Source organism: Alexandromys fortis, unplaced genomic scaffold (genome assembly GCF_014885135.2).
Source record: "Alexandromys fortis isolate MF-2015 unplaced genomic scaffold, M_Fortis_MF-2015_v1.1 scaffold_8_9099976_23576923, whole genome shotgun sequence".
Lineage (NCBI taxonomy): Eukaryota > Metazoa > Chordata > Mammalia > Rodentia > Cricetidae > Alexandromys > Alexandromys fortis.
Window position 1 is genome coordinate 11,111,689 of NW_026067899.1, and position 25,158 is coordinate 11,136,846.

Below are 25,158 nucleotides of genomic sequence, written 5' to 3' on the forward strand. Positions count from 1 at the left end.
TATATTTCTTCATGGTATGGGTGCACATACATGCCAGAGAACATGTGTGGAGGTCAGAAACCAGTTTTCTGGAGTCGGTTTTCTCTTTTTACCACGGGATCCTGAGGATCAAAATGAGGGTTCCAACCTTGGCAGCAAGCGACTTTGTCATTTTGCCAGTAGAACTAGAAGTTTTTTGTTTTGGTTTATTTGAAACAGGGTTTCTCTGTGTAGCCTTGGCTGCCCTGGAACACACTTAGAAGACCAGGCTGGCCTTGAACTCAGAGATCCACCTGCCTCTGCCTCACAAGTTCTGGGATTAAAGGTGTGCGCCACCACACCCAGCAACCAGAAGTATTTTTAATTTTTGCCCCTCCCCATAACCTTTAAAGTCCTCTTCTTTGTTTTTTAAAGGGAAGTTGATTTGAAGTAGTTAATTTTTTTTTTTTTTACAATTTGAGGGAAGAATTTATTTTGTTTATACTTATACAGAGGACAGAAGAGTGCTATATAGGCCTGTTCTATAGACAGAAGTTTCTGTCCTGCCTGGTCCTGCAGCCCTTCTGTCCCAAAGAAGCACAAAGAGGCTTATTAATTATAAACTGTTTGGCCTATTAGCTCAGGCTTATTATTATCTAGTTCTTTTTATTTATTTATTAAAGATTTCTGTCTATTCCCCACCTGAAGTAGTTCATTTAACTTAAAAATGTACCTTATATATTTTGATTATGTGCAAGACACTGACCACGTAAGTAAGAACACCTCTGTGGATGTTCTTCTGTAGTATGAAATCCATGCTTTTTTCATCAATAGTTTTCTTATCTGTATAAAGCATAACCTAACATTCAACTCTGTAGTAGTCATCGTCTCAGTCCATACATCATATATTAATAGCAAAATTTTCTCTAAATCGTGATGGAAGTTGGCCTCCATAATTTCATCTTAGACTAAAAACTGCCTTTACTATTCTAATTTTATAAAATTTTCTTGGTTTTATGTGTGTATGATGCATGTGTGTGAATGTGAGCTTGGTGTACTACAGTGCACGTGTGGAGGCCAAAGAACAACTTTTGGAAGTTGATTTGTCGCCTTCCATTTCAACAGTGGAACTCAGGTCGTTGGGCTCGGAAATATGCGCCATCTCACCAGGTCCAATATTTCACTGTTGAAGAAATGCTTTTGTTCAGTCCTGTAGTCTGCATGTAGACTCTCGCTCTCAAGAACATTTTTCTAGATTCTACTACTTCAACCAAGCTTTATTGTTTTGCTGTTAGTGTGTATCTCAGAAATACCGTTTCTTGGTAGCGAACTCCAGACATGTAAGGTTTTAGCAGAGCGTTGGCAGTTGATAAGCACTTGCTGTGGACGTGTGAGGGAGGACCTGAGTTCAGATCCCCAGAGCCCACTAAAACGTCAGGCATGACCACAGTGTGCCTGTTAACCCTAATGCTGTGGGTGCATGGACGTGGAGGATCTGGGAGCTGTTGGTCAGGCACCCCCAGGCTCAGGGAGTGACCTGCCCGAACAGAGTAAAGTAGAGCTTGTGAGAGGAGCCACGTTCTCTACGGTGAGCATGCACACTCATGGACACCACATCCGAATGCACACAGAAACGAACAAATGAGTAGATGGTCATGGAAAAGATAAACCCACATTTATAATTTTTTTTTAGGTGTAAAGCTAAACATATTCTACACATATTAAAGATCTACTTACCTTTGCCTTCTGAGTATTAGGAAGGATTAAAGGCATGAGTCACCACATTTGGGTTTTGAAATGGTTTTAGTAATTCTTCAGTGATACTTGGTTTTATAGATGTTCAAAATGACCTCTCACAGCAGTATGATGTTCAGATACAGCACAGTGTCGATATCTTTACTTAATGTTTTTCAGTAAAACAAATATGCCTGAAGTTGATAAATTGTTTCCAGCAAAGATAAGTGGGTAATAATTTTGGTAGCAATTTGTTTGTATATGGGACTGGCTAATTTAATTATTTCTATCAAGCAGATAATAAATACAACAAAACAAGCAAACTTTTGTTAATGGAGACTGGTTTTTCATTTCTGGCCTCCCAGACCCGAATAATCATAGAAAAATATATTAATTACAACAGTGTTTGGCCTATTGGCTCAGACTTCCTATTAACTAACTCTTATATCTTAAATTAACCCATTTCTATTAATCTGTGTATTGCCATGAGGCTGTGACCTACTAGTAAGGTTCCCATGTCCTTCTGAGAGAGCTTGGGAAGGAATTTTAGACCCAAAAGAACAGAGTTAAGCACAGCTTCTTGGTAGCAGCATTTTCTTGGGTTGTCTCAGTTTGCTAGAGGCAAGCAGAGGCACAATTCTTTTAAGAGAAGGCTTCATGACTCAGCATTAACAGCCAAACATGTGTGACCCTTTTTGCTTCTGGATTCGGTTCAGTTCCCAGCACGCGCAGAGGACTGCAGATTCTAGCTTTACTATGAGTTTATCCCCAAATAAATAAACCTTTGTCATGCTCAATTCCGGGCTATGTGGAACTGTTTGTGTTAGAAAATCAGAGCACTTTTTTGTGTTTTCATGAAGATTGAACCAGAGACTTCATACATGTACTCCACCACTGACATGTCCTCAGCCCACATGAAATTACATACTGTAAGGCTTAAAAGTGTAAAACCTTCTAGTTTTGAGAATCCTTTTGAGTTCCCTTTTAAGTGTGTTGGATATAAAATACTATTAAAGTATAGATAATAAGTTAATAGTTAAATGTAGGCTTTTAAGTTTAATATGAAGATTTAATACTATTATAGAAACAGATAATTATTGTAAAGACAATAAATACTGTGTATCTTTAACATAAATAAAATGATCAAAAACTTTGAGTTCCATCAGATATAGTGGCTTACACCTGGAATCCCAGCACTTAGGATGCTGAATCAGGAGAATTGCCGTGAGTTTGACACCATCCTAGCCTATCTGCATAGTAAGTTTCAAGCAGCCTGAGCTACAGTGTGTCTGTCTGTCTTACAAAACAGAAAGGAGGGAATGGAGAGACTTCTGCTCTTGCAGAGGACCTGGGTTCAGTTCCCAGTAGCCGCATGGTGGCTTCAAACTGTCTGTAACCCCCGTTCTTTTAGCACCAGACATAGTACTTATATATATTTTCAGGGAAAACACTTATACAAATAAAATTAAATCTTATCCTATTTAAAGCCAACAATAAGTAGATGCTGTTTTTAAAGAAATGCAATTTTGCCGGGCGATGGTGGCGCACACCTTTAATCCCAGCACTCGGGAGGCAGAGGCAGGCGGATCTCTGTCAGTTCGAGACCAGCCTGGTCTACAGAGCTAGTGCCAGGACAGGCTCCAAAGCCACAGAGAAACCCTGACTCGAAAAACAAAACAAAACAAAAAAAAGAAATGCAATTTTTTAGAAAATGAGTTTTATTTAAATTAAATCCTACAAGTAGAAAAACAGAAGGAAGGAAGAAGCAGAGGGAAGAAGGGATTCTAGTTCTGAGTATTAGATCTGACTTACTCATATTTAAAATAAAAACTGAGTTTATATCAAGTCAGTAACAGTGACCTTGCTGGTCACACTGAGTGAAGCCTGAGAAAGAGACCTCAAAGCCCGCTGTCACGGCCACCCTTGTCTTGCAAGGAATGACACGACCACCGGAGCTCTTCTCACTGCAGTTTATTCCAGGACTTTATTCACAGCAATCTATCTCCTTCTCCTTCTCTTTCTCTCCTCTCTCCTCTCTCTCTGGGCAAACCTCTCCCAGCCCTTAAGTAGGCATGGGCTGCCAACCCCGAACTGCCAAGTGGGCACTGCCCATAGGTTCACACATATGCAGGCAGCTGATAATCATTGCGTGATCACAGCATAGGTCAGGCCTTAGCCATCTCAGGAGTTGATTGTACATCTCCATCAGGTGTGACACCAAGCAGCTCGCTACAGCCCGCCCCACAGAGACATACTTCTTCCAACAAGGCCACGCCTCCTCACAGTGCCACTCCTTTGAGGACCATTTACAAACCACTACAAGGTTCATGGAACCCCACTGGCCTTTGAAACACAGCAGGCCAAGTGATTGTTTTCCAATCAAAATCAGATGGTGCCTGTGTGCTCAGCCCACCCTTTGTGCTTCTTTAGTGATGGGAAGGCTGGATGTGGCCCCTTTCACTCTTTGTCACCTCACTGTTTGATTATCGAGAAGATCTTGCTAAGTGTTCCTGGGTGACCTCAAACTGCTGTTTTTCCACCTCAGCCTCCTTTGTGCTAGGATTAAAGGCAAGAGTTACCAAGTCCAACTTGACACGCTTTCCTGATGCTTCTTCTGGGTGACTGGACCAGCTAGACTAGGCTCTTGGTTTCTTGGGTCAGATCTCAGACATTTGCATTCTCTATTCTTTCATTGCTTTTGAACCCTTGTTCAAATCTATCCTTCAGTGTGACTTTCTCCATCTTGCCTCAATGCCTTTTTCCCAGATACTCTGCCTGTCTGTTTCCATAAAGAAGGCAAGGTTTTTGTTTACTGTCAATAGCGCTTAGACAGCAACTGTCATAATAGGTGTAGTACATTTTTTATGGAATAATGAGTCAAATTTTTATTTCTCGTTTTTTGAAACAAGGTTTCTTTACATAACCCTGGCTATCTTAGAACTCAGTATGTAGACCAGGCTGGCCTCTAACTCTAAGATCTGCCAGCCTCTGTCTCCTGAATGTCAGGATTAAAGGTACGGGCCACCAAGCCTAACCAGTAAAATCTTTTATTATATTTATTCTACTTTACACTAAGCTGGGGAACCTTTTCCTCCTCTATTAGACACTGTCTCACTATGTAGCATAGGCTGGCCTGTAACTCAGTATCTCCAGTCCCAGCCTCTTCTGTGCTGTCATTACGAGCCTGTGCCACGCTGCCCAGCAATGCTAACCTTCTTATATGACACAGGCTGGGATTTTTTCTTTTTCCTTGTGTGTGTGAGGGTCTGTTCATTCAGTGTTTAGCACACCTGGTTTGCATTGTTCATATGTAGTTTACAAAAGAATATGCTTTTTGTTTTATATATGCAGACCAGTCATAGCAAAATAACTTGTCAGAATTTTTTCTTTTGTGTGTAAGTATTTTTGATATTGTTGCTATATATTCTGTATAATTGTACTTAATATTTTTTGAATTTACAAATGACGCAGGTAGTTCATAAGATCAGATAACATTGAGAATTTCTCTTCAATTGAAGTTGACTATTATGAGTGTGTAAATTTTGCTACTCTTTCTTTTCACAAATAGGGATTAATGGTGTCTTAGGAGGTTTTGTTCCAGTCTGTCACAGATACACTCATAAGGAATGCATATTGGAGACTACATGTATAATAGCCTGGGTTGTAGCTCAGTGGTAGAGCTCCAGCCACTTAGCCCGAACAGGCTTGGACTTCATCTCCAGGACTTCAGTGAGGAAAAAAAGGTCAGTATTTTGGATATATCTACATTTTCTTCACTCCTTGTTTTTATTTCAAAAGTTAAATTTTTATTGGAAATATTCATACGTCCACTTAGGTAGTGAGCTGGTTACCTATGCTCTTGTCAGCTGCTCTTCCGGAATTGCTTGTCCTGCTTTGCTAGGCTGGGGAAGTCATGACTAATGTGCTTGCTGCACAGGGGTGTGAGTGTGGATTCTTAGCTCCTGTGTCATACATGGCGTGTGTTGGTGGCTGTGCCCGGCCGGCCGGAGTCCCGGAGCTGGGAGGTGGGGTGTGAGGACCATATGGGCTCATTTGCCCTCCAGTCCAGCCAGAGTGTGAGCTCCAGGTTCATTAAAGACCTTGTCTCAACTAATGAGGTGAGAAGGATGGAGGGAGACACATGAGATTGACCCCTGGCCCACACATGTCCTCATGGGTGTGTGCACACACAGCAAAACTGCTGTAGGTCCTTGTACACTTTATTAATATGTATTTAAAAAATCTGGCTAGTCTATGTATTAATTTGTAGTTTATATGAATGTATAAAGCAGTTTTCTCATAAAAAGTACACAGTAGCACATAAACGTTTTTTAAAGCGTTCCTTTTTAGAGAGCTGTTAAATTTGTCTCTAAGTTTGGGAAACCAGAGGCTAATGCAGAGTTAAATATTTTCTTTTTTGTGTCTTCTGGATCTCCAAAGAGGTTAAATGGTATGTATAATTATCTGATCATATTTCACCATATAATTGTGTAATTTTTACAAAGAGCAGATCACACCATTGACATGCACCCCTATGCCGCCAGACTGGGATTGTCTGTGTAGCCCTTGCTGTCCTGAAATCACTCTGTAGACCAGGAGGGCCTCGAACTCCCAAAGATGCCTGCCTCTGTTTCATGAGTGTTGGAATTAATGGTGTATGCCACCATGTTCAGTTTAATTAATGTAACTTTATAATAATCTTTCATAATTAATGCATCTCAGCAATAATCTTACTTAGATGGGAACTAAGACCGAGTTAAAGGAAAATCAGAGCTGTAGTCCTGGCATGCTGACACTCCTCTGTGTGTCATTCTTTTTAAGACTTTATCACATCGATTTGCTTGTTTGTAGAGAGAGAGGCAAAGAGACAGTGTGAGAGTGTCAGTGTAGGTTTAGGCGCATGCGCCATGTATGACGTCAGAAGTGTGAGTGCCAGGATCAGATGCTAACCATCAGGTTTGCATGCTGGGGTAGTAAAGTACTTAAACATAGAACCCAAATGCTCTTTTTGTTGGTGTTGGTCTGTTCCAATTTTTAGTCTGTTCATACTGTTTTTGTTTGTTTTATCTTGTTTATAAGAGATCTAGAGTTCATAGTTCTCATTTTATAGGTTAGATCTTTAGACATAGAAGTTCAGTGATTAATTAGTGACAAATCTTTTCTAACTTTAAGCAGTAATTTTACATATTTCATTTTGGGCTTCATGGTGTTTGTCAGTTGGTGAGGCAGACTGCATACCCTTCTCGACTCTACGAACTATCTAATCTGTGTACTCTTGTTTTAGTGCACAAATCTGTCTAGAATAAGCAGTTGGGCAATGTCTGTGGATTAAATTAACTTGTTTTTCCTATTTCTATTTGAACTTGCTTTGAATTCTCATTTTTGCTTTGTTTCAGAGAGAGAGAGAGAGAGAGAGAGAGAGAGAGAGAGAGAGAGAGAGAGAGAATATTTGAGGTCTGAGGCAAGGTCTTGCTAAATAGCCAGGAGGCCTTGAATTTGAGACCCTCATGTCAGACCCACACCTCCTGAATGTTTAGATTAAAGGCTTGAGCCACTTGCTTGCCCATTTGCACCTTTTCATTTTTTTTTTTTTGTTTTTGCATTGCTGTATTTCTTTAGGTCTTAATAGTCGGTCTTCAGTTCTAACTAATAGCTAGATATATAGAGAAGAGCACTCTTTGAGTCCAGGGCCTTCCAGAATTCATATTGAACTATAAATGCAGATAAGATTAAAAGGAGTTGTATCAAATCATAAGCATATAGAATTTTAGGATATGAACTAAGATGCTCACTTAATTTAAAGTTTTCATAGAATAGTACAAGATACAAATATTTTAATGTTAATCCAGTAACTATATAGCTTATTTCTGCAGGAATTTTTTTTTGAGAATCTCAGTAGTTTACTTCAGCTAAAAGAAGCAAAGCTATTTGTAATTTTTCCTTAGAAATATAATAACACCACTTGTACATTCTATAAAGATCTATATTGATGGTTTGGATACTTTACACAACAATACTGGAGTAAAACTTAATAAAATCAAATTACATGCTTTTTAGTAGTTTGTTTATTCTTAATGATCAAGAGTAAATGGGGTGCATATGTCAGTTTGTGGTTAATTTTTTAATTTCATTGCCAATTCATGCATGCTATTGACTAAGCGTCTAAGAATAATCAATATACTGAAATACTAGTAATGGTTTATAGAAATACTAGCAACATGGGCTAGAGAGATAGCTATCAGCAGACTTGCCTTGTAAGCACGAGGAGTCAGGTTCTACCCCTAAAAGCCATGTAAAAATGCCAAACGTGGTATATGCGCCTGCAGTCCCAGCACTAAGGAGGATGTGATGGGAAGCTACCGAGGAGTTGATGACTAATTGAGCTCCACGACGGTGAGAGACTTTGTCCTCAAAGGAGGTGGATGATACCTAAGGTGGTCCTTTGGTTTCCAGATGCATGTGTATACATATGCATGTACACATAGATTTACATATACACACTCTCAAATATGCACATGATTTAACACAAAAGCAAAAGGAGCAATACTAGGAATGTATTAAATTGAGAAAAATAGAAATGATTCCCATAATAATGATATAGACGTTCAAACTACTGTGGGAACTCTGTTAGTGACAGATGAGGAGGATTTGCAGGCTTAAACTGGGCAGTTATTAAGGTGGGAGTGTGACCTTGAAATTATGTTCATTGTTTTCCAGTTTGTAGCTCAGGCAGGCTGAAGGATGGGGACTCTGCAGGAGCACTTCCCTGCAGCTCGTCTTGTACATCCTTGCACTGCTAGACAGTTCTTTGGGAAAGTCACTGACGATTTCGTATGGCTAATTGTGAGAAATTATTTTTCAATATTCATGTGCTTTCTTTGTAGAAATTGGCATAGTGATACGCTCCCTTTGTTTCCGTTTATAAAGGAAATGGCTCCTTCCCCTGACTTTGACACTGTTATGGGAGTTGGCGTATAGCTAAGTAGTAGAGTGGATTTCACATCTCTAGAACTGTTAAAGACAAAAATGAAACCTATCTGTACATTTTCTTTACTTTGTATTTACTTGTTTGTGAGTTGTTGACTGGTCATACACTGGTCATAGGCCTTGTGCATCCAGGGAAGGACTCGCGTTGAGTTGCCATTCCCAGCCCTAGAATCGCATCTTTTCAGGAGAGGCGGATCCACAGGCTCTTCATGCTGCTTTCTAAATGGCTGCTGCTGCTTTTTTTTTTTTTTTTTTTTTTTTGGATTTTTTTCAAGACAGGGTTTCTCCGTAGGTTTTTGGAGCCTGTCCTGGAACTAGCTCTTGTAGACCAGGCTGGCCTCTGCCTCTCGAGTGCTGGGATTGAAGGCGTGCACCACCACTGCCCAGCTTTGTCATACCTTTTAATGACAGAATTTTTGTTCGGCTTCCTTTTTTTCCATGTGAGTGTGGGAAGGTTAACTCACCTGCATATAAGAGTAGACTTATGTAGGTCATGCAATATTGTGAACAACAATGGCCCCTTTAGGCGCTTATGTTTGGTCCCCAGTTGGTGAAGGAATAAGAGGTATGGCCTTGTTGGAGAATGCATGTCACCAGGGTGGACTTTGAGGCTTCAGAAGTAAGCCTCATACGATCCCAATGTGCTCTCTGCCTCCTTGTGGTTTGAGATGTAAGTCCTTAACTGTTCCTGCTACCATACCTTTGCTCTGCCACCTTAGACTTGAAACTGTAGGCCCAATTAAATGTTTCTTTTAATAAATTCCCTTGGACTGGGCAGTGGTGGTACCCATCTTTAATCCTAACACTTGGGAGGCCGAGGCTTAATTCTAGCACTCAAAGGAGGCAGAAGCAAGCAGACACCTGTGAGTTCAAGGCCAGACATTCCAGGACAGCCAAAGCTACACTGGGAAACCTGATCTTGAAAACCCCCTGTAGGGGAGACCCAGCCAATCACCTTGCTTGTAGGGCAGGGTCCCCCGAGGATATATCTTACTTATAAAGATTGCAGGCGGGCTCCCCGCCTTCCCTTCTGCTTTCCTGGAACTTCGGTTCTGTGAGTCGTTCCCTAATTAAAGCTAAATATTTTATTATAATTTCCGTCTGCCGTTCACTTACGCTGCTGCTACAACCCCCAAAACAAAACAAAACAAAATGCCTTGATCATGGTGTTTTAACACAGCAATAGAAAAGTAATAACAGGGCTAGAGAGATGTGGAGAGATGGCTCAGTGATTAAGAGCACTGGCTTCTCTTCCAGAGGACCTGGGTTCAGTTTCCAGCACCCAAATGGTGGCTCCCAATTGTCTGTAACTCCAGTTCTAGGGGCTCTGACACCCTCACACAGACATACATGTAGACAAAACACCAATGCACATAAATTAAAGTAGTAAGAGACCTAAGGATATGCTTGTGGATTCTTTACAGCTCCTCCCGCTGTCTATCTGCAGTCCTTGTTGGTAAAATTCTACAGTTGTGAAAAATCTGACATCTATTTGTATTTCTTAAGTATTTTTTTAATTTTAGTTTTTTAGATTTATTTTGCATTTTAAAGTTATGTGCTGGTCTGTGTTTGTGTATGCACACACAAGGTGCCCTCAGGGGCCAGAAAAGGACAGATCCCTTGAAGCTGGAGTTATAAATGGTTATAAGCTATAACAACCATGTGGGTGCTGAAAACTGGACCTGGGCCCTCTGCAAGAGCAGCATTAAGAATAAACTGTAACCACTAATCAGAATAAAGTTAGAGATAAATGTTAAGAAGCTGCTAAGTTTATTTTCTTCCAGCCAAGCTTCTGCAACAGTGACAGTTTTGGATCCATGACAAGGGAGAGACTGGCTGGCCCGTCTTTCTTGGCTTCTTTACGATCATAAAGATGCAGGCTAAAACTTCGCAGTGAAGAGCTTTCCCTAGCAGACAGAGCTGATGGGTATTAGGCAATACTCACTACTAGTCTTCCTGTATGATTTTCATGTATGCTTTCCCAAATAGCATGTTTGTTTTTTACATCAGAATCTTCTTACACAGTACAGTTTTACATGTTTTTTTTGAGAATGGTACAAAACGCAGTGTCACAGCATCTGTGGTACCATGAGGTGTCTAGGCAGCACTGCGGAAGTAGCTTTATTGATTTAGATCTTACAGGATAGTCACAGGGCTTGGATTCTGTCCCCCCCCCCCTTCTTTTGGATTTTTAAGACAGTGTTTAGCTGTGTAGCTCTGGTTGTCCTGGAACTCACTCTGTAGAGCAAGCTGGTCTTGGACTCATTGAGATTTATCTGCTTCTACTTCCTGAGTGCTGGGATTAAAGGTGTATGCCACTACTGCCTGGCATACACAGAGTGCTGGTTTCGCTTTTGCATAACCATTCCACCATATTTTTTGGTCGATGACACGTGACCAAAGTCATTCCAGTTGTGTCGCTTTATGGCATGTTCGCACTGAGTCGTCTGGGCCCCTTTAGGTCATCTAATCTCTCCGAAATCAGTTTCCTCATCTGCAATGATCTTAGCTCTTTGTATTTCACTGATAAATCACAAACTAATATAAAAGTATAATTATTCATAAATTACAAAATATGTATATGGATTTGAGGTAGGACACTATAATCTCAGAGAGAGTCATGGAATTTTGCCAGATAATTCTTTTACTTTGTTTTATTGAGACAGGGTTTCTCCGTGTAACAGCCCTGGCTGTCCTGAAATTCGCTTTGTATCCCAGGTTGGCCTCGAACTCAAAAGATCTGCCTGCCTCTGCCTCCCAAGTGCTGGAATTAAAGGCGTGCACTACCGCCTGGCTTCTCAGAACATTTTTTAAAACTTCAAAGACATTGCAATAGATATGTGTAAATAATACTGTGAACATAAATGTAAAATGTACATACACATACGTTTTCTCTTATTTTTAAATTTTTTTTTAAAGTGAGTATTTTTTTTAAAGATTTATTTATTTATTATCTATACAGTGTTCTGTCTGTCTGTATGCTTCCTGGCCAGAAGAGGGCACCAGATCTCATTACAGATGGTTGTGAGCCACCATGTGGTTGCTGGGAATTGAACTCAGGACCTCTGGAAGAGCAGTCAGTGCTCTTAACCTCTGAGCCGTCCCTCCAGCCCCTTTAAATTTATTTTTATTTTATGTGTATGGATATTTTGATTGTGTGTATGTTTGTGCCTTTAGAGGAAATTGGATTCCCTGGAACTTGAGAACAAATAGTTATGAGCTGCAATGTGGGTACTACGAACTGAAACTGGGTCCTTTCTAAGAGCAGCAAATACACTGGACCACTGAGTGCTGTCTCTCCAGACCCATTTTATCTTTAAAAAAAAAAAACAAATAACAGATAGGCTTGACCATTGATATCACCTTCTCAGTCTCCTGAGATATCTATTAGTTGCTTCTATGTAAGTATTTCTGCATCATTGTACTACACACCATCTGCAGGACCACTTGGCATATGGTAGAACTGCAAGTTGAGTCTCTCTCTCTCTCTTTTTTTTTTTTTTTTTTTTTTTTTCCGAGACAGGGTTTCTCTGTAGCTTTGGAGCCTGTCCTGGAACTAGCTGTTGTAGACCAGGCTGGTCTCGCACTCACAGAGATCCGCCTGCCTCTGCCTCCCAAGTGCTGGGATTAAAGGCATGCGCCACCCCTGCTTGGTGAGTATCTCTTATACAAAATACTAGAGACTACAAAAATTTCATGTTTCTTTTATTTTAAGATTTTAATGCATCTGGTTATATACAATGAGGTGTCTTAAGTTCAGGACCCAGTTCTAAGCATGGAATGCATTTATGTCTCTGCTATACCTTAATCACATAACCTGAAGATAGTATTGTATATAGTTGTTTTGGTTTTTTCCAAACGTCTGTATTTTGACTCCAGCCTATTAGGTGAAGTCAGTCAGGTGTGGGATTCACAGTTCATGGGTTCACATTGATGCTCAATGTTTTGGAATTGGAAGCTTTTCAGATTTTGGATTTTCGGATCAGGGGATGTTAAATCTGTTTAGCATTTTATTGTCTACACTATTTCACCTTTTTTCATAGTCTTTGTTTTTCATGTTTATATAGTTTATAGCTCGTGATTTTGCAGTATTATGGTGTGTCATATCCACTGTTTCATGTCTGTGAACGGACAGTATGACCAAGGCAACTCTTAGAAAGGAAAGCATTTAATTAGGGACTTGCTTATTTTTCAGAGGCTTAGTCCATTATCATCGTGACAGAAAGCATGGCAGGAGGCTGGTAGGCAGGGTGCTGGAGAAGAAACCAGGGCTACATCCTGATCTGTAGTCAATGAGGTGGTGGTGGGGAGGGAGGAGAGGAAAGGTGAGGAGTGGAGACTGGGCTTAGCATGGGCTTTTGAAACCTCAAAGCCCACACTGAGTGACACCATACTTCCGCCAACAAGGCCATATCTCCTAATCTTTCTAATCCTTTCAAATAGTTTCACTCCCTGGTAGGTGTATATGATTCTATTGGGGGTCATTATTGAAGTCACCACATGGTAAAAGGGATATTATTTTTTAAAAATTCATACAATGTATGTTGATCATGTGTTTCCCTCTCCCAACTCATTCCAGATCCTCCCCACCAAATTTTTTTACCTTAATCTTAAAAAAAAAGCCAGACCCCCCCAGTTCTCTCTCTCCTGTCTCTCTCTCTCTCTCTCTCTCTCTCTCTCTCTCTCTCTCTCTCTCTCACACACACACACACACACACACACACACACACTCAAAACAAGTAAAAAAAGTTGGGCAGTAGTGCTGGTTGTTATGGTGGTGGTGGTACACGTCTTTAATCCCAGCACTCAGGAGGCAGAGGCAGGTGGATCTCTGTGAGTTCTAGTCAAGCCAGGTCTACAGACCAAGTTCCAGGACAACCCGCCTACACAGAACTACACAGAACCCACCTGCCTCTGTCTCCCAAGTGCTGGCATTTAAAGGTGTGTGTCACCATTGCCCGGCATCAAGTTTTAATTTCTTAAAGAGTCCTATGTGACTACGATATTATCAGATTTACAATTTTAATTTGACTGATTTAACTGGTAGCTAATTATTACTTTTCATCACCTGGTTGAGTGTCTTTCATATTGTTGCTAATTTAAATTGGACAACTGTTGCTCACATGCTGTTGATCCATTTATTTTTTATTTTTATTTTTATTATTATTATTATTATTATTTTGTTTTTTCGAGACAGGGTTTCTCTGTGGCTTTGGAGCCTGTCCTGGCACTAGCTCTGTAGACCAGGCTGGTCTCGAACTCACAGAGATCCGCCTGCCTCTGCTTCCCGAGTGCTGGGATTTATACATTAGTTTTGATATTATTCTTTTAGGACCAGTGAGATGACTTAGTGGCTAAAATCACTGGCTATGAAATCCTGATCACTTGAGTTTGATTTCTAGTACTGATGGTAGAAAGGGAGAATTGATTCCTGATAGTTTTCTCTGACCTCCAATATGGGCCCAAACTCACCCCCTTCTCTCTGTCTCTCTTTCTCTCTGTCTCTCTCTCTCTCTCCACCCTCTCTTAAAAAAATAAAACTATTCATTTAGTCAAAGTCAAAAGGTTTTACTATGATTATGTGTAGCCAAAACCTTAATGGCTTGAAACAATGATTTTATTATATGTCATGGTTTCTGTGTGTTAGGAATTCAGAGCTGGTCTTGCAAGGCTGCTTTGTGTCTGTTTTGCAGAGCTCAGATGGGGGTGACAGCTGTGTCATGTGGTTGATACTGGTCGTGATTAGACTTCAGCTGGGCTTCTAGCCAGAAATCCTACATGCTTGTCTCCATTAAGTAGCAAGTTCAAAGGCCATGCTGAATAGAATTGACGGTAATAAACATGTGTTGTTTTCTTGCCCATAATAGGGAAGTGCCTTAAATTCATCGTTCATGCCTGCTAATATGTTGTCATGTTGAGTCCCCTACTTACCCCCTTTCTGTCATCCTAAATTCTATAAGAATTTTTAACCATGACTGGAATTTTTCCATTTTTGAAAGGATAATATAATTTTCTCATTTTCATTCATTAATGTGATCAGTGTTTATAGTAATTTAAAAATAGACTTGCCCTTGAATTCTTCCAATTGAACTTACCCAATCATAAGATACTAACCATATTTTTGTGTTTGGATGGACTTGACCTACCAAAACAGTTGGCTTTTATAATTGAAATTGATTTTGCTTTGAAGTTGTCTTAGCTATACATTGTCTTGCCTTTGCCTTCTTTTTTTTCAAAGAAATAATTCTGAAAGAATGAAAGAGAAAAGAAGGAATAAAGAGCATGTATAACAAAAAATAACTAGAAAGGTGGTAAGTTTGGTGCTGGAAAGATGGCTCAGTGGTTAAGAGCACTGGCTCCTCTTCTAGAGGACCTGGGTTCAATTCCTAGCACACACATAACAGCTCAGGACTGTCTATAACTCCAGTTCCAGAGGACTTGACACCCATGGCAAAACAGCAATAAATTAAATCCATCTGTATCAGCAGTTAAATAGAATATAAATGTCCAGTGTTTACCAGCTAAGAGGAAATTGATTGTCATCTTGAAATACAATACTACTTTGTGCTGTCAAAAGAGAACCCCATTAAAATATAAGTAGACTGAAAGCAAAATGCTCTACAAATATGAGTAACTGGAAACTGGAGTGGCTCTGTTAATTTCAGACTAAGTAGATATCAGACTAAGTAGATATTAGAATACTACAATAGAAGATAGACACTAATGATAAAAACGTCTGACCTAAAATGGATAATTTCCAAGAAATATATAAGTAAGCAGAATTATTTTAGCATTTAAAATCCGCATTAAATGAATAGCCACTAAATAGGCTAGAGCAGGAGAAATGACCAACTCTGGGAGAGCTTTGCGTGCGTGCTCAAGGCTCTGGATTCAGTTCCCAGCTCAGAAAAGTGATACTAGCAAGGCTGTGCACATTAACAGAATAAACACCTTGTATGTGTATCCGTTTACTTTCCACTCTTTTATTACCTTATACAAAATAGTTACTGTCAATATTGTTTGAGTTTTTCTTCCCAAAACGAATTATCTAGTTTTATAATGCTGTGTGTTCAGCAATGTAAACCATTTCCAACAGTGTTCCATCCAGATGTCAGGCACAAATGGGCTTCCTGTCCCATTTGCATCTCAGCCTGGATGACTACCATCGCAGGTTCCCAAAACCTCCTCGTATTCCATTATTTGGTAGATTGACTCATTGGGTTTTGAAAGTACTGTAGTTATTATTGCCATTTATTTGAACAGATCTAAATGAAGACCTAGATGAAGAGGTAGTTAGAGCACTACCCAAAAGGGTCCAGATCATAGGGGCCTCCGTCTCCATGGAGGTGTGCCACCCTCTCAATACTGGATCTTTTACAAATGGAGACGCTCCGCAGCCTCCTTCCTTTAGTTTTTAAGTGTGTTTCATTACATAAGCATAGTTGGTTAAATTATGAACTCCCATTCCATCCCCTTTCCATCTCCTCCTGTTGGTCTAACAATGTCTAGCATTTCCACCCTTTAAAAGACTAAGTCATCTCAAGATTGCAAAAGATGATAGATTTTAGGATGTACGGGTCAGGTACAAAACAGAAGCCGAAGACTTTTGTGGGTAAACTTCCTGTGCATCCCGTCTTTCCAGATTCCTCCAGATTAAAGCGCGGAGTGTGCCAGGGTTCCTTGTTTTATAGCAGGCTCTGAACTCTGTCCACATCAACATAATTCTTACCACTAAGGAACCAGAGAGTCTAATGAGAGGGAACAAACTGGCTTCACTATTAGTGGGTTTGTTTTTGCTTGCTTTGATGCTAGGCATGGGACCCAAGCCTTGGGCATAGAAGACAAGCACCATACTGAGCTGTATTCCCACCAATTAAAGGGAAAAACAAAAACAAACAAACAGAACCACTTTGATAAAAGGAACATTCTAGATGGGCTTGGTGATAAATCCTTACATTTAGTAATAATCCTGACATTTAATGGTTGGAGGCACGAAGATTTACGTATTTGAATCAAGTCATTTCTACAAGATAAGACCCTATCTCACGAATGAAAAAAAGAAACTAGTAGAAAAAGTTCTGACAATATTAAATTAGTGATTCAATGGCGGTGTTGTTCAGTCAGGACACAGGAGATGCAGCCAAGTGTAGCTGACGTTGAAGAGTGCAAGGCGGTGGGGGCGGTTAAGAAGGTTTTCTGGAAGATGCTGCTTCTCACAGAGGGTGGAAGAGGTGGGATGGGGAATAGGGGGAAGGAATAGAATGTTCTGGGCTATAGACAGCAGGAAAGGGTCAGTAAAGGTAGGGGAGTCACTTTCTCTCAGCAATGTATATATATGGTAGATTTTCAGATTGAACACCTATTTTCCATCTCTTAACATTTTCTATGTAGTGGAATTTCTTTAAAAGTACTGGAGTGAACCTGTCAGTTTTGAAGAGTGAAGTTGATTTTTAAGTAAGAGGATCGCTCCTAAGATTGATTGATTGATTGATTGATTGATTTTTCCTGAGACAGGGTTTCTCTGTAGCTTTGGAGCCTCTCCTGGAACTAGCTCTTGTAAACCAGGCTGGTCTCGAACTCACAGAGATCTACCTGCCCTGCCTTCCAAGTACTGGGATTAAAGGTGTGCACCACCACCACCCGGCTGATTCTAAGTTTTATTTACACCAAGGATAAAAGTCCATTTCTCCACATTCATATTATACCCCAGAGGGGCTGCTGACAACATCCTGTATGTTAGACACCATACACAGGCTTCTTCCACAGAGCTTCTGTTTGTGTTAATCTCGTAAGTGGATTGACTTTTAATAATGGTCACTTTTTATTTATATACATTTAAAAAACAGTATGACAATAATAAGGCAGCTAGAAAAGTTAAGTACTTTTAAGAATATAAAACTAAGAAATGCATTTTTATAAATGTATTTTTTATTTTTATATACTTTCAAAAATTCCCAACTCTTTCAGTTTCTTAAATTAGTAAGCATTTTTGATGTAGTGGCATGGCTGACATTCATAGCATTGGGGTGCTGAGGCAGAAGGATCACGAGTTTTGAGACAGGCTCGAGTACATAGAAAGTGATTAGAGACTAATCGCACTCCATAGTGGACTTTGTCTTCCAAAGGAAAAAGAAAGTAAAACAGCAAATACTACATTTGCATCTTTTTGTGCTGTTTCTGTTTAATGAATTTGTGGTAGAGAATTTGCTGGTTGGTAAGCTGGATAATTATAAAATTATATAACCAATAATTATAAAAGAAGTTCAGCCTTACCAGTGTAGCTTCTTTGCAGTGTCTTGGTGTGCAGTAGGAAAGCAGAACACATTCTGTACATGTGACAGTGCTGATGTTCCTTGAACTCTTCAGAAACAGCCACTCTCATCTTTAACATTTGTTTATTTATTTATTTAGCTTTGTTTTTTGAGACAGGGTTTTTCTGTGTAATAGTTTTGGCTGTCCAGGAACTTGATTTGTAAACTGGCCTTGAACTCACAGAGATTGGCCTGCCTCTGTCTCCCACGTAAGTGCTGTGATTAAAGGTGTGTGCCACCACAGGCCGGCAACATATTAATTTTTAATAAGTTCTATCTCACGTATTTATTATAGCATTCATGATACAGAAGCATTATGTACTCAGACTCCTCACTTCCAATCTAACATATGGAGATGTGATAACTGGAAGGAGGGTGACTATTGTCTTCAACTGATGCTAAATGAACATTCTTCAAAAAACATGGTAAAATTCAGGTCAGGACATAATGGGGGTGGGTGGAGAGATGGCTCAGTGGCTGAGAGCGTTAAGAGGACTTCCTGCTCAATTATGAAGACCAGTGTTTGGATCACAGCACTCATATTAAGTGCTTACGACTGCCTATAATTCCAGCTTCAAGAGATCTAATGCTTTCTTCTGACACCCTTGGGCACCTACACATCAGTAAGACATCAGTCACATAAACACAAACCCATAAATAAAAATAAACCTTTAAGAAAAGGAAATAAAGCCAGGCGGTGGTGCATGTCTTTAATCTCAGCACTTGGGAGGCAGAGGTAGGAAGGAGGTTGAGACCACCCTGAGCTGCATAGCAAGTCTGTCTCAGCACTAAGAGATTAGTCTGTTAAGGAGATGGTGACATTGGTGTGTTACTGAGTAAATGCTGCTTATGCATCTATTGGTAGACAAGCCTGTAGCATAAATTCTAGTTGATCTCAATAATTAAAAACCTGGAGTCAGATATAGGAGTTAATGCTGAAAGATCAGAGAAGCAGAGCAGCCAGTCACTAGAGAGTTCTTACCTCTACCAATGCTCAGACTGAAAGTGCAACAAAGTCTTAGACCAAATGCTGCCTCTAGGAAATCTCAGCCTGCATGCTCAGACTGAATCCTCAGACTGCCTCTGAGCTCCTGTCTCCTCCCGCCTTATATTCCTCTCTTACCCCAGCCATATCACTCCTGTCTTCACCTCACTAGTGCTGGGATTAAAGGTGCCTGATCCTAAGTGCTGGGATCTCCTTTGTGTGAGCTCTGCTTCTCTTTTAGATTGATTCAGTCTTGTTGTCCAGGGTGACCTTGAGCTCACAGAGATCCTTCTGGAATTAAAGGTGTACGCCACCACTGCCTGGCCTTAGCTCTGATTTTCAGGCAAACTTTATTTGTTCTATCACAAACAAAATATCTGTATACTAGAAGCAATTAATATGGGGACATGGTAGAAACGTGCATGTGAACATACATTCTAAGTGGGACAAGGAAACTCACTTGCTTATTTACTGTAACAAGTGAATTTAAAATGATATCCAGTAATGTTTAGATATTCATCTAAAAGTGTCAACCTGTCATTATCTGTTTTCTTCTGTCAGCAAATCACATCATATAATTTTAAATTCTACTCTTAGAATCATTTAGGAAACTCAGAAATCAAAGTAAGAACTTTTAAACTTATCAGTTTGCATGGAGAACTCTGTGTCATACACGAGAGCTTAATTTGTTTAGCTAGCTTATAGTCAGCTTTATATAAACAATTCTTTTCAGTATTTAGTTTTTCAGTTTCTGTTGTCTGCCTTCATTAAGTGAGGATGAATAAATGATGTGCTATTGTTTCTCCATCTGTAATGTGTTGATTTGGATAGTTTCTCATGTGATGCAGACTGTCTCAATACCTAACCTTTTCTTTCTGGCAGCTGTAAATATCTGTTGAGTGCTAAATAATGTGCCTTTCTGTAAATACCATGTGATCAGCAGGGTAATAGACCTTCCGTGTGAGGAGAGAATTCACCAGGGCTACACAAAGAGTAGGGGACTGACTGCCTTAATGATGGTTTTGTTTTGTTTTGTTTTGTTTTGTTTTGTGGGGAGTAGTGAGAGAGCATTCTGGAATTAACACATCAATGTGTGTTACAACACTACTGAATCACACTTTGAAATGATAAAGTTGGATTTTTATCTCAGTAAAAAGCTTTGTTACTTTAAAAATTGAAGCACATAGCCTACTGGATATTTCAGATCTTATCCTTGATTTGCAGTGATGGGCATCATTCTAGCTGCTAAAGTGCTCAAGCCCTTGACTTGCTGACAGAAGTAAAATTGTCCACAGATTGCATGGCTGTCTCTTGTGTTTTTAAGATGATTTCCCCTCCTGAACATGTAAATAGCATTAAAATGAGAACTGCGCCGACAGTCCTTTCTCCTTTGCACTGATTACAGTGAATGGAAAGGCAAGTCATCGGTTACTGTAGCATTGTCTTGGATTCCCAAATTATTTTGGCTTCATTTTATTTTCTTTCAACTTACCTAGTTCTCTTTTTATTGTGTATATTATGTACCTTTGTATGTTGCCTCCCATCTGATAGACCAGGGCAAAGTATAAAGATACACCAAAGGCAAAATAACCTTATAATTATAAGGAAAACGTATTCACATGTGAATTTTAGTAATGTCCCTAAGTTAATTCTGTACAAATATGTAATTAGCTAATAGTTTTTATAACATAGCTGTTTTTTAGAGGCAAGAGCACATGGTGGGAATCATGGGTGGAGGAAAGGGAGCTTGTGCGAATGATGGAAGAACGGCTTGCTGCTTGAGTGCCTGCTGATTCAGAGTGTAAGGGGAGGAGGGAAATGGAAAAGTAGAAATGGGTCAATAAGAGGAGGACAAAGGGAGGGATCGTGGAGACGCTTTTCATTCTTAATTGCTGCCATCACTCTTTGTCTAATGTTGATCCTATTTAAATCCCACTGTATGTAATCAAATAAAAGCTGTGCATGGCATTATTTTTATTCTTTACAGCTGCATGCATGTCGTTTAGGAAGGCATTGTTGTCATATCATGAGATACATCATTACACAATATTTCCAACATGACAGCCTCTATTATAAAATAATGGTTCTAAAGAAATTTTAATTTAGTTATCTATATGTGGTATATTCTCCCCATATTCTCAATAGTTCTCAAATAACCTTTAGCTAGTCACAGCTTCTCTTCATTTATTTTCCAGTAGCTGGGACAATTTTGTACATTTATTAGTTTTTTTTTTAATAATTAATCATGCTTCTGTAGCTCTTGCGTCATCACTTTCCCTAGATGAGCTGATCAGTTGACAGATGTGCTGTCCTGGTCTGCTAAATGCAGGCGCTTGAGACCTTTTCCTCTGTGGGTTACAGTCCACCTGTGCGCCCTTCATGGGGAAATCCCTATCTTTTCTGCTTTCTTTACCTCCCTCCTGCCTTGGTCCTCATGATTCCAGGAAAAACATTATGGTCATGGGTACCATTAAATTTACCTGGCTAAATTCAGCCCTCAAGTGTTTTCCCAACAGGAAGGAAAGGAAAGGAAAAAGGAAAAAGGAAAAAGGGAGGAAGAAAAAGAAAGGAAGAAAACAAGTTTATCAAGCTGCCTTTCCTGCAACTAGTGAAAACTAAACTCTTGTTCTTCCTGCTGACCCAGGAGCGTCATTACTCCAGGATTCTGCGTCTCATTGCTGGGCAGTGCAGTTCACTCAGTTCTCGCCCCTTCCTCCGGTACTGACCACCAATCCTGAGCATCATGTGTGCTTAAGTCGTTCTTGATTATGAGCCCAACCATTTGTCAACACCAGTGATGATTCTGTGAGAGACATTTCCCTGAGCTCCTTAGTCTGTGTTTTAATTTTCCTCTCCCAGCCCCAACTCCAAGGTTATTCCTAACTGTGGTTAGTGATCGTGAAAGAAAAAAGGAGCCCAGACCTCACCACTCTTAGTCCAAGCTACTATGTGTCTTTCAGTATCTGCCGGATTCTATCCAAATTATTTATTGTTGCTGTCCAGGCCTTCTGTGATATCTGCTTACTTCTCTTACCCACGGTTACAACTTACAGTATACCAGCCCTGGGCCTTCTGATGGTTTTGTTTGTTTTTAAACACCAAGACTTCCCACTTTAAAGTCTTGACACTTGTAGTTTCCTCATCTGTAGTATTACTTCTGGTTTCATTCCAGTGTCAAGGTTTGCCTTTATTGCCATTCCTCTCTGATCTTGCTCTTCAGTGTCCTAAGTATGAATTCTGTTAAGGCAGAGCCGTTTCCTGTACCCTGCTACAGTTCCGATCTAGCACAGTGTGCCATAGAAAGCACTACATCAAGTCAGCCGTGGTGGTGTACGTCTGTAATCTCAGCACCTGGAAGGATTGTGTTTCAACCTTTACATTGTAGATCTTTGTCTCCAAACAAAATGAAATACCCAAGAAATATGAACTACATCAAATAAAAAGAATGATTTGATTGTTTCAAGAAGCAAATGAATAAATTAGAAGGTTGTCTTAGTTTGCTTTCAGTTGCTGTAATAAACACCAAGACGAAAAGGCACATGAGGAGGGAAGGGTTTGTTTTCTGTGTTACAATTCCAGTTCATTACTGAAGGACAGAGGGGCAGCAGCAGGCTGGAGTCATTAACTGAAGCAGAATCATGGAGGAGCATTGCCTCCTGCCTTGCTTTACCTGGCTGACTCTGTGTGCTGTGTGCTTTCTTTTGTTACCCAGAGGTGGCAAGGGAGGCAAGTCCCTCCCACATCTATTGTTAACCAAGAAAATGTTCCCAGCAGACTTGAGTCAGTTCCTCAGCTGATGCTCTTTCTTCTTTGATAACTAGTTTGTGTCAGGTTGACAAAATATTACCCAGTAGTTGATTCCTTGGTTCTCTTATGCACAAATACATCACTATTAAACATAACCTTTTTATACTTGCTTGACCTCAAGATATTATCCTATCTCTCCATGTCTGACATCTGTAGCTCATGCCACTTATCTGGTAGGCTCAGGCTGCACTTCATGTCTGGTGTTGTCCTAGGTGGTCATCCCACAGTCCTGGCATCTCCCAATATGCTGAAGTCTCCGCTACCTATGCATGAAGTCACCTTTTTGGGCCTGTTCCGGGACTCCAGCCCTATCTCATTGTGCCAAACCCCAGCTACTCTCCATGATGCCTTCAAATCCAGTAAAATGTGGAAGACTCATACACGTTACCAAGCTTGGCTTCTAGCTTGAGATTCAGCCATGCCCTCCCCTGTCCCTCCATTCCCCTCCCTGTTTCTGTGTGCTGATATTGAGGAAATACTTCCCAGAAGACTTCGCCTCTATAATCCTGCCTCTTAGTGATCACGGCTGGCATTTCAACTCCTGCTAAGCATCTTCTGTGGTCCCAGGAAAGCAAAGGTTTCACTTCCATGCTGTTGGGCGCCTGCTAACCACAGCTGATTCTTCAGTCCAATTAACCATAAATACAGGCTTTTGTTTGTTTTGTTTTTTGTTTTGTGAGATGGGGTTTTCTGTGTAGTCCTAACTGTCCTGGAACTCGTTTCGTAGACCAGGCTGACATCGAACTGACTGAGGTCTACCTGCTTCTGCCTCCTGAGTGCTAAGATTAAAGGCGCACGCCACCAATGCCCAGCAAACTATAGATTCTTAAATTAAATGTATTACATAGATTCCCGACAGAGTCCTGTTCCCTCTAAAACTTAACAAGCTTCCCTGAGCTGTATTTCTTTCAACACTTTTATCTTCTAAGCTTCCACAGAATAGCTCATTAGTGGAGCATTCAATGGCTTTTCCAGCTCAAAGTTTCAAACACTTCCATAATATGGTCAGGTTTGTTACAGCGATACAAACCAGTACAGTCCTGGTACTAATGTCTGCCCTAGTTTGCTTTTCATTGTTGTGATACATTTCATGGACCAAGTAACCTGAGGGGAAGAGTTTATTTCCTGTTCAGTTATAGGTAACAGTTCATCACTGAGGGAAGTCAGGGCAGGAACTCGGGGCAGGAACTCGAGGCAGGAACTGAAGCAGAGCCACTGGGGCTTACTGGCTTGCTTTCCTTGGCTCACTCAATTTGCTTTCTTATACAACTGAAGACTGCCTGTCCTCAAGAGGCACTGCTTACAATGGGCTTGGTCCACCCACATTCGTCATTAATCAAGAAAATGCCGCACAGACTTGTCTCACCAGTTCCCTGGCTGATGTTCCCTCTTTGATTCTAGTTTGTGTAATGTTGACAAAACACTAGGCAGCATAATGGTTTTAAGATTGGTTTATGATTTGTATCTTGATTTTCTCACTTTAAAATTTTGTTGTAGCATACATTAAATTTATTATTTTAGCCATTTAAAGCCATTAGTGGCTTTAAGCATATTCCTGTAGCTGCACAACCATCAGTCACCCTTGTTTCTCCCCTGGATGTTTTTCCTGTTCCCAGCTGAAATCCTGTCCCCATTAAGCACACCCAGCTGTTGATTCCCATATCGATGAATTTGACTTTCTTAGTGCATTTGTCCTTTGTGACTGGCATATTCCATCATAAGCGCCGTTAAGGTTCACTTATATTTTTGTTGTTGTTGTTGTTATTGTTTTTTGAGACAGGGTTTCTCAGTAGCTTTGGAGCCTGTCCTGGAACTAGCTCTCGTAGACCAGGCTGGTCTCGAACTCACAGAGATCCTACTGTCTCTGCCTCAGGAGTGCTGGGATTAAAGGCGTGCGCCACCACTGCCAGGCTGTTGTTGGTTGTTTTTTAGTAGCATGTTTCATCAAATACTTAGCAATTAATTGCATGTATGTCATAAATCTTTCTCTTTTATCTGTGTACCTAAAAATATTTTATAATTCTAATTAACTGAAGTTTCATAATTTCCCTGTGAAGCTAATCATTATGGTATAGTACTGAAAGATCACCTAAGTACATTGTGAACATGTGGTCAAATAGTAAGGACCAGAGTTACATAGTTCTTGTTAACCAGAAAGCATTAAATCTGATTTCTTATATAGCATAGTATCATTCTAAAAGTCCTAAGTGGGGAAGAAAGAAACCCAAGCCTGTCAATGTAATAATTGTTTAATATTCCTAATTAGTCATAACAAAATTATTTTAGTAGAAAAATGTCTAAATTTCCTGCAGTCTAGTTCAGCTTAGTTTTAAGTGTGTGAGTATATATATATATATATATATATATTTTTTTTTT

At 40.0% G+C, this 25,158-nt stretch overlaps 1 protein-coding gene across 13 annotated transcripts in view; it reads left to right on the plus strand.

Annotated features, from left to right (window-relative positions):
* Positions 1 to 25,158, plus strand: part of Baz2b (bromodomain adjacent to zinc finger domain 2B) — a 321,551-nt gene that overhangs the window by 106,189 nt on the left and 190,204 nt on the right. Inside the window, exon 1 of one of the 13 annotated variants that reach the window (XM_050122579.1) lies at positions 14,430 to 14,511. The exons of the other annotated variants lie outside the window; for them this stretch is intronic. The gene's annotated coding sequence lies outside the window, so the exon portion shown is untranslated. Of the gene's footprint in view, positions 1 to 14,429; positions 14,512 to 25,158 lie in introns of those variants that run through there. 13 annotated transcript variants of the gene reach the window in all.